This window comes from Rana temporaria, chromosome 1 (assembly GCF_905171775.1).
Source record: "Rana temporaria chromosome 1, aRanTem1.1, whole genome shotgun sequence".
Classification (NCBI taxonomy): domain Eukaryota; kingdom Metazoa; phylum Chordata; class Amphibia; order Anura; family Ranidae; genus Rana; species Rana temporaria.
In genome coordinates this window covers 249,937,153-249,946,044 of record NC_053489.1, presented here as the reverse complement: position 1 = coordinate 249,946,044, position 8,892 = coordinate 249,937,153, and positions in this window count along the sequence as shown.

The following is an 8,892-nucleotide window of genomic DNA, read 5'->3' as shown; positions in this document are numbered from 1 at the left end:
GTTGGACAAAACTCCAAAGTACAAACACGCATGCTCAGAAGCAATGCTCACCATAACACATTAGCAGAAGTTACCCAAAGGGTGGCGCTAAAGAGCTTAAAAAACACATAGTTTCATGTTTGTTGGCCGACAATTCTTTGCCATTTGTATGCAAGACACGTTCCTGGCCAACGCCCTTCAGACAAAAGTCCTACACTTTGTCCGCAGAAAAAACGATCGTATGTATAAGGCTTAAGTCCCTGTTCACACCAGAACTTGCGTTCCGTGTAGGGTTGCCACCAGTGGTCAGGTTACCCCCCACCCCAGTCAAGTTACCCCCACCCCCCGGTCAGGTTACCCACACCCTCCAAGCCCACCCTTTTTTTAAGCCTATTAGAGCCTCTGGCTCCAATCACATGCTTCAACCGCCCCCCATTCCCATTGGAATCCATGCATCTGCCACCCCAAATGTAGATTAAGGGGCTGGATGCATGGAAAGGGGGCCGCCACCTTTTCTTCAAGCCAAACCCTAACACTTTAGCTGTATATGTCCGGGTTTTAGGCAGACTGAAACCTAAACACATGATTCAAAACCCGGACTGTCCAGGTGAATCCTGGGCAGGTGTCAACCTTAGTTCCCTGCGTGTTTCCTGCACAGCGTTCAAAATGCACTGTAGTTGCGATCTACAGTGGGTGTCAATATTAAGCATATTGGGGCAGATCCACAAAGGTATTACACCGGCGTATCTCTTGATACGCCGCGTAATTTCAAATTTTGCGCGTTGTATCTTTGTTTTGTACAAAACAAGATACAACGGCATCTCGGCTAGATCCGACAGGCGTACGTCTTAGTATGCCGTCGGATCTAAGCTGCAATTTTTCGGCGGCCGCTAGATGGCGTTTCCGTCGAATTCCGCGTCGAGTTTGCAAATTAGCTAGTTACGGCGATCCCCGAACGTACGTCCGGCCGGCCCATTGTTTTTACGTCGTTTGCGTTCGGCTTTTTCCGGCGTATAGTTAAAGCTGCTATTCTGAGGCGTACTCAATGTTAAGTATGGCCGTCGTTCCCACGTCCAATTTTTAATTTTTTACGTTGTTTGCGTAAGTCGTTCGCGAATAGGAATTATCTTAGATACGCTGCGCCCGGCGCAGAGGTACGTGGATCTGGCCCATTATGTCTGCCCTATAGCAGTTATATATATGTGTGTGATCCAGCGCTACCTGGTAGGGTGCATGCATGCGCGCTCCCGGCTGCTCACTTCAGCTGTGATTACACACAGCAGAAGCAGATCGGCGGTTACCGGGTGCTCGATGTCCTCTGTCACCCGCCGATCATCAGGCAGAGACACAGAACTGAGATCTAAACAAGGCAGATCATCGTTTTGGCAGGGACAGATCATGTGACCACACAACAGTGCTGCAGGAATGTTACCTAGAGTAAAAAAAAAAAACACACAATACAGTGGAGTGATATATATGACTTATGTCAGGGTTTCTCAACCAGGGTTCCTCCAGAGGTTGCTAGGGGTTCCTTGAGAAATTAGTAATTTCTACCTCTCAGATAAGTTCCTACTGCCACCATTGATATTTTTAGCTATTTCTAAGGGGATAATTGTTCCCAGTGTCCACAAGTGGAAGGAGCATTCTTCCCGCTGACCATCACACTAATGTATTATGGGTTGTAGATATATAGGTAGATTCAGGTAGAGTTAGGCCGGCTTATCAGTAGATAAGCCGACCTAACTCAGAATCTACGCTGTCCTATGTTTAAGCGTATGCTCAAACAGAGATACGCTTAAACATATCTAAGATACGACGGCTTGCGCCGTCCTATCTTAGATTGCAATATTTTGGATGGCCGCTAGGTGGCGCTTCCATTGCGGTCGGCGTAGAATATGTAAATGAGGGGATACGCCGATTCACAAACGTACGCCAGGCCGACGCAGTACTTTTACGCCGTTTCCGTAAGAGATAGGCCGCGTAAAGTTAGAGCTAGGCCCTAGTGGAATAGTAATGTCAAGTATGGCCGCCGTTCCCGCCGCGAAATTCGAAATTTTTACTTCGTTTGCGTAAGTCGTCCGCGAATCGTGATTTACGTCGTTTACGTCCACGTCGAAATCAATAGGGCCGTACGGCGTACTTAGCCGCAATGCACACTGGGAAATGTAGGCGCTCGGCGCATGCGCAGTGGCAATAAAACGTCAAAAACGTAAGGTCAAGCCTTATTAGCATTAAACACGCCCCCCTTCCACACATTTGAATTAGGCGCCCATACGCCCGCCCGCTTTAGGCTAAGCCGCCGTATATTAGCAGGCAAGTATATTGAGAATCATTACTAGCCTAGCTAATTTACGGCGGCGTAGCCTAAACACGCTAAGCTACGCCACCATAACTTTAATCCAATGTATCTGAATCTGCCTAATAGTCATTTTTAGCTGGGGTTTCCTGAGACCAGAAAGTTATATCAGGGGTTCCTCTGTGTTGAAAAGGTTGAGGAAGGCTGACTTATGTGAATGAATTTTGGCAATAAACACTTCTAGGTTTAGTATCACTTTAGGATTCCTTGGCTGACCACTGCCTCTAAAGTCCTCAACATTGCCCGTTTCTTTATGATCCTTCTCAGCCATGCCACATTGGATGAAAGCCGTCCACCGTGAGAGCAAACAGCGTGCTCTCAGTCAAGAAACCATGTCCGATGTTCCAGGAAATAAGGAGAGCCACTTGTGTTGTCTCAAGCAGCTCTTCTGGTGGATGGCTTTCATCCAAATGTGGCATGGCTGCAGAGAAGCTCTTTGATTTTATATTTCTGTGAGCAGAGGCGGCTCTAGGCTTTGTGAGGCCTTAGGCAAAACTTGACATGGGACCCCATTCATTATTGGAAAAATAATTCAAGGACAAGAGCCTCTTCCCCACAACCCTGGCCGGTGGTTTTGGGGGTCTGCAGGCAGGGAGCTTATCGGAATGTGTAAGCCACCTTTAACAAGGCGGCCCCCAGATCCTGCTCTTTAATAACTAAGGGGCGGGGGCCACCTGGTGATGTCACCTGGTGAACCCGCCCCCTTGTGACGTCATTGACTGAGGGCATGCTGGGCCATTGACATCATAAGGGGTGGTGTCACCCATATTCACTGGTTGTTAGGAATGCTGGGCTCTTAACGCTGCCTGAGCACAGCAGCGTTAAGGTCCCTCAAAACTGGAGTAATGCATTGGGTAAGTTAGGCAGTCGCGAGGCCCCTGAGAGTGTGAGGCATTAGGCGACCGCCTAATTAAAGAGCCGCCTCTGTCTGTGACTTTGCATTTGGCTTATTAATCATAATAAATCTATTGATGCTGCACTTAGCTGGCACCCCCTTGTGTTCCTTTTTGTAATTTCAGAGATTTGTTTCTGTCTCAGGTGGCGCTGCCTACTGAAGTGCAATACTCTTCCAAAGTGTGCTAGGCCATAAGCCTTGGGCTTATTTCAGGGACATCTGGCTGCTAGGCTGCCTGTGGGCCTATCCAGAAGCAAGAGAGTAACGCAGGGTTGGGATTTCGGCTTGCAGTCCAACCAGAGGTAACAGTTCTGCCGGCCGGGGAACCAGTCATAGTTGGAGGTGGAAGAAAAGCTGTCATCCACCTTGTTACCGGAGACCACTGTGAGTAGGCTGAGGCCAGTACCAGAGCAGACTTCACGCCAGCCAGGGACAGTGACGCTTGTTGAGTGCCAATCCAGGGAGCTAACATGTCAGCAGTCTTGAAGCTTGAGGAGTATCTGTGAGTGCCAAGCGAGGTACCCAGCAGTAAAGTGGGGGTGATGCTTGAGGAGGATATTGAGTGTCAGATTGGAAGAGCTCAAGAGAGATTGGGGATGAGAGATTGGAAGAGCTCAAGGGAGATTGGAGATGAGAGATTGGAAGAGATCAAGGGATCCAGTGGCAGAGGATCAGTTAGTCTAGTGAAAGACCGAGTGCTCAGTGGAAGTGAAGTTCTACAATAGAACATTGTAGAAGAAGTGAAAGAGTTCATTGCAACCTTTGTTAGAAACTGTTGCCATAGGAGACAGCATTCCTATTCATGCAGATGTGGTGTCTGGCTGGATACCTTTCCCTGCATGGCTGTCTGCCTAACATAGTCTGCCAATTAACATTGCATCTACTTAAGTGTGTCCTGGCCCCAACTCTCTCTCCCACAGTTCTGTTTAGGAGAAAATAAATCTCTTTGCATTCAAGAAGTGTCTGGTGCCCATCAATCTACCTTACATTATACCCACAATGCCTTGTAACCCTCTCTACACAGAAAGATGTCAGCTGTCCCTAACCCTGGTAGGTCACCATTAGGCTTCTGGAGACCCGGGACATTGCTTCATTTGGCGCCCAATGTGGGGCAAAGGCGTTATCCTTGCAGCAGTCGCCCATGGCAACCAGCTACAATTACATCAGGATTTCGTCCGGCTCCGTAGGAAAGTGGCGACTAACATCTCTACTTCTTATAGACTGTGTTATTATGCATTCCGAGAATGTGGGGAAGAGCCAACAAGTCTCATTGCCGATCTCGTGTTTAGCCCCGGAGGTGCCCCAGGCTGGTATGCCAAAAGAGGGAGTAGGAGATGCGCAGGGTGAGTAGAATGACTGTTGTGTAAAGTTGTTGGTTTGTATCGGATAGCGGACTGGCTGAATTATATAGTTTATTCCCCAATGCCAAGAGAAGGAAATTACGACTGCTCTCAGCAGAGTTGCCAAATGCATCATCGCTTAAAGTGTTCTTTGAAAAGGGTTATCATTACATATGGCCTGTGATCGGGGTCTAAGAATCCCATTGTTGCCTGTTTATGAATATGACCGTTAAGCCCTGTACATACGATCGGTTTGTCCGATGAAAACAGACCAATGGACTGTTTTCATCGGACAAATCTATCGTGTGTGGGCCCCATCGGTTTGTTTTCCATCGGTGAAAAAAAATAGAATATGTTTTAAATTTTTCCTATGGATAAAAAACTGATAGTCTGTGGGCAAGTCCATCGGTCAAAAATCCACGCATGCTCAGAATCAAGTCGATGCATGCTCGGAAGCATTGAACTTCATTGGGGTGCTTAGCTAGTTAGGGAGAATGAGCTGTGGGAAAGGGGCAAATTCTCACCTTGCCTTTCCTATGCTGGTCACCAGGAGGCGTGAGTGGTGCAAACCTGAGTGAGCCTTTATTCATGTTATGAGTATATCTGATGGAACATACTAAGGAAAGTTTCTGTAGACTAGTTGTTGAAGGGGGTGGCATCTTCGGACACTTTCATTTATATGTGTGTAGTTTAGACATATTATAGGGTGTATTTACACTGCTATGCTGTTCTCGGCTGAGGACAATTAACTTAAAGGGTCACTAAAGGAATTTATTTATTTTTAGCTAAATAGCTTCCTTTACCTTACTGCAGTCCTGGTTTCATGTCCTCATTGTTCGTTTTTGCTCTGATGTTGCTGTAATTCCTCTCTGTTCTGGACACTTCCTGGTTGTCTGTTTCCTAATCACCACAGTACTGGGAGATTTCTCACTGTGGTGACTAATCAAGGAGGTGTGATTACTGTGTGTCAGCACCAATCCAGCTTTGTTTTACAAACCTGATCTGCCCTCTATTGGGTCTCTGGTTCTGTACATCAGAGAACCAGGAAACAACAGCAACAATGAAACTAAATTGCAGGTACATTATATGATTGATTTTTATCTATTTTTAATCATTTTTAAAAGGAATCAGTTAACTATTATGTCTCTATACCCTGTAAACAGTCATTTCAGCTAAAAAAAAATGTTTTCCTTTAGTAACCCTTTAAGGTTCACTTATATACATATTACCCTGTATTATCATAGGCATAGGATGCATGTGCATTGCTGTTTATTTTCTCTTTCAGGTGTTCCTGCACCATTGCATCTTCTTTGGACAAGGAGAGACAATGACCCGACATGAATAATAATGCTAACTGTTCATGCCCTTTACCACTGTATATATTAAATAGTTAGGATATAAGGCTACTGTTTATATTTTATTTCCCTCAGTTATTAGGGTGGTGCGTCACACCACGTAAATTGTATATAAAATGTATCTGCCCTGTGTGAACTCCCATTTACTCATGTATAGGTTATACAGGTTTACTCCATGTTAGGGTGACCAGACATCCCCAGTTTCAGGGGACAGTCCCCTGATTGAGGACACTGTCCCCGGACCAAGTCTGTCCCTGGTTGGATTTAATAGGGGGCAGGGGAAATTTCAAAGACAATCAGTGCAGAATTAAAATAAACATTTTTGAATTACACCCCCCGCTCCGCTGTGCCTACTAGCATAGGGGGGTTGTATTTTTCCCATTATCTGTGCCTCTTTCTGATGGTCATGTGCTGGTCAGAGCGGAGGGAATATTTCTTCAGTTTCGGGCGCATGCCCATTCAGCTTTGCTTGCATGTTCTTCTGCCTTGGCTCAAATCCTGGCCAGCCACCTGCCTATCTCCTTGCCTTCCCTGGCAGAGTGATCTTCCTCCGCTCCCCATCCAGTAGTAGTTGAGGCCCGAAGAGTAAGACTTGAGAGGCTGTGAGGCGGTGGCGACGGGCAGAGAGTCGCTGATTGTTGCCATTACTAGTAAAGAAAAAATATGTTCCCGGATTTCATTTTAAAAATCTGGTCACCTTACTCCATGTGGTAAGCCACGTGTATTGTTTGTTGTTATTATTATTCCTTTCCTGTTTCCCCACCCATCGCAGTTTTTGCCAGGACATTTGCTCTTAGGCTTGGGAGCTCAAAGTATTTTTTCTGCAAACTCTGCGATGTCGTTTTTTCATAGGCAGGGGGGAGGATGTAGCACCCCGATGTTTAGGCAGGGTGGCTATTAAATGTATCTGCCAATTGATAGTTGCCTTGGCTAATTGATAGGAAGTCAATTGATTTCACCCTAATTCTGTAATTGCTGCTCTTCTCTCTGCCGTCACTAGATGGCCGGGTATCTGGTGGCATTAGATAAGACAAGGGCAATTGCAAGGACAGATTAGGAATGAATGGGTTGTCTCAGTCAATGGGCAGGGATTTTCTTGGGTCCTTTAGCCTGCTTGCAGTCCAACCAGAGGTAACGGTTCCACTGGCCGAGGAACCGGTCGCAGTCGGAGGTAGAAGGAAAGCTGTTGCCACTAAGGGAGCATCCACCTTGTTAACAGAGACCACTGAGAGTAAGCTGAGGCCAGTACCAAAGCAGACTTCTCACCAGCCGGGGACAGTGAAGAAGTGGGAAAACTTCAGCAAGTGCCAAGTCACGGACACAGCGGGACAGCAGGGGTGAAGCTTGAGGAGTATCTGTGAGTTCAAAGCCAGGGACCCAGCAGTGAAGTGGGGGTGACGCTTGAGGAAGATATTGAGTGCTAGATTGGAAGAGATCAAGGGATCCAGTGGCAGAGCATCAGTAAGTCTAGTGAAAGACCGAGGGCTCAGTGGAAGTGAAGTTCTACAATAGAACATTGTAGAAGAAGTGAAAGAGTTCATTGCAACCTTTGTTAGAAACTGTTGCCATAGGAGACAGCATTCCTATTCATGCAGATGTGGTGTCTGGCTGGATACCTTTCCCTGCATGGCTGTCTGCCTATAGGAGTTTGCCATTTAACATTGCATCTACTTAAGTGTGTCCTGGCCCCAACCCTCTCTTCCACAGTTCTGTATAAGAGACAATAAATCTCTTTGCATTCAAGGAGTGTCTGGCACCCATCAATCTACCTTGCATTACACCCACCATGCCTTGTAACCCACTCTACACAGATAGATGTCAGCTGTCCCTAACGCTGGAGGTCACCATTAGGCTTCTGGAGGCCCAGGACCTTGCTACATAAATGTAATAAAAATAATAAAAATACATATTTTTGAAAGCACTTACTTTACAGCATTTCTTCCCACCTGCCTAAAACTTTTGCACAGTACTGTATGTGGGTTTTACGCATTTCAGTTCACCTGTATAATACCCATACATGTATAAAATTGCTGCATTTCAGTTTGTCTGTATAATACCCATAGATGCATAAAATTGCTGCAATACCTTTTTGTGTACTTAGGGCAGTATCCAGCTTTATATTGCAGCTTGGCAGTTATCAACACTATGACCCAATCATTAGTCAGCTATGAGTCACCAATCAGTCCTCTAAATTTAAAACAAGCTTCATTGGTCATGTGTTTAATTTTTTGGAAAATTATTATATGTACATAAGTACATCTAGCCATCTATAAACTGTTGTGCAGAGTATCATGCTTCCATAATTCACAACTCTCTAAGACCCCTTTCACACTGGAGCGGCTTGCAGGCGATATTGCGCTAAAAATAGCGCCTGCAACCCGACCCTAAACAGCCGCCGCTGTGTCTCCAGTGTGAAAGCCCCAAGGGCTTTCACACTGGAGTGCTGCGCTAGCAGGACGGTAAAAAAAGTTGCATATTTGGAGTGGTGAAGGAGTGGTGTGTATACCGCTCCTGCCCATTAAAATCAATGGGGCACCGCGGCTATACCGCTGGCAATGCGCCTCTGCTTTACCGCCGACGCACCTCCCGCCCCAGAGTGAAAGGGGCCTAAGGAAAGACTACTTTAAGTCATGCAGATATTCAGAGGCTTTGAAAATACAGTGGAACCTTGGATTACGTGCATAATTCGTTCCAGGAGAATGCTCGTAATACAAAGCACTCACATATCAAAGCGAGTTTCCCCATTGAAGTCGATGGAAATGAAAATAATTAGTTCCGCATTGACTTCTATGGCATGCAATACCGCAAGTGGCCAGAGGTGGAGGGGCACCGGAGAGCCTCAGAAACACTCGGAAAGGCCCGGGGACAGCTCGGCTGAACTTGGAAAACCTTGGGAACTGAGTATTTCTGAGCATTTCCGAACTGCTCCAACGCCCCTCCAGGCCAAACGCAGTACTGTACACCGCT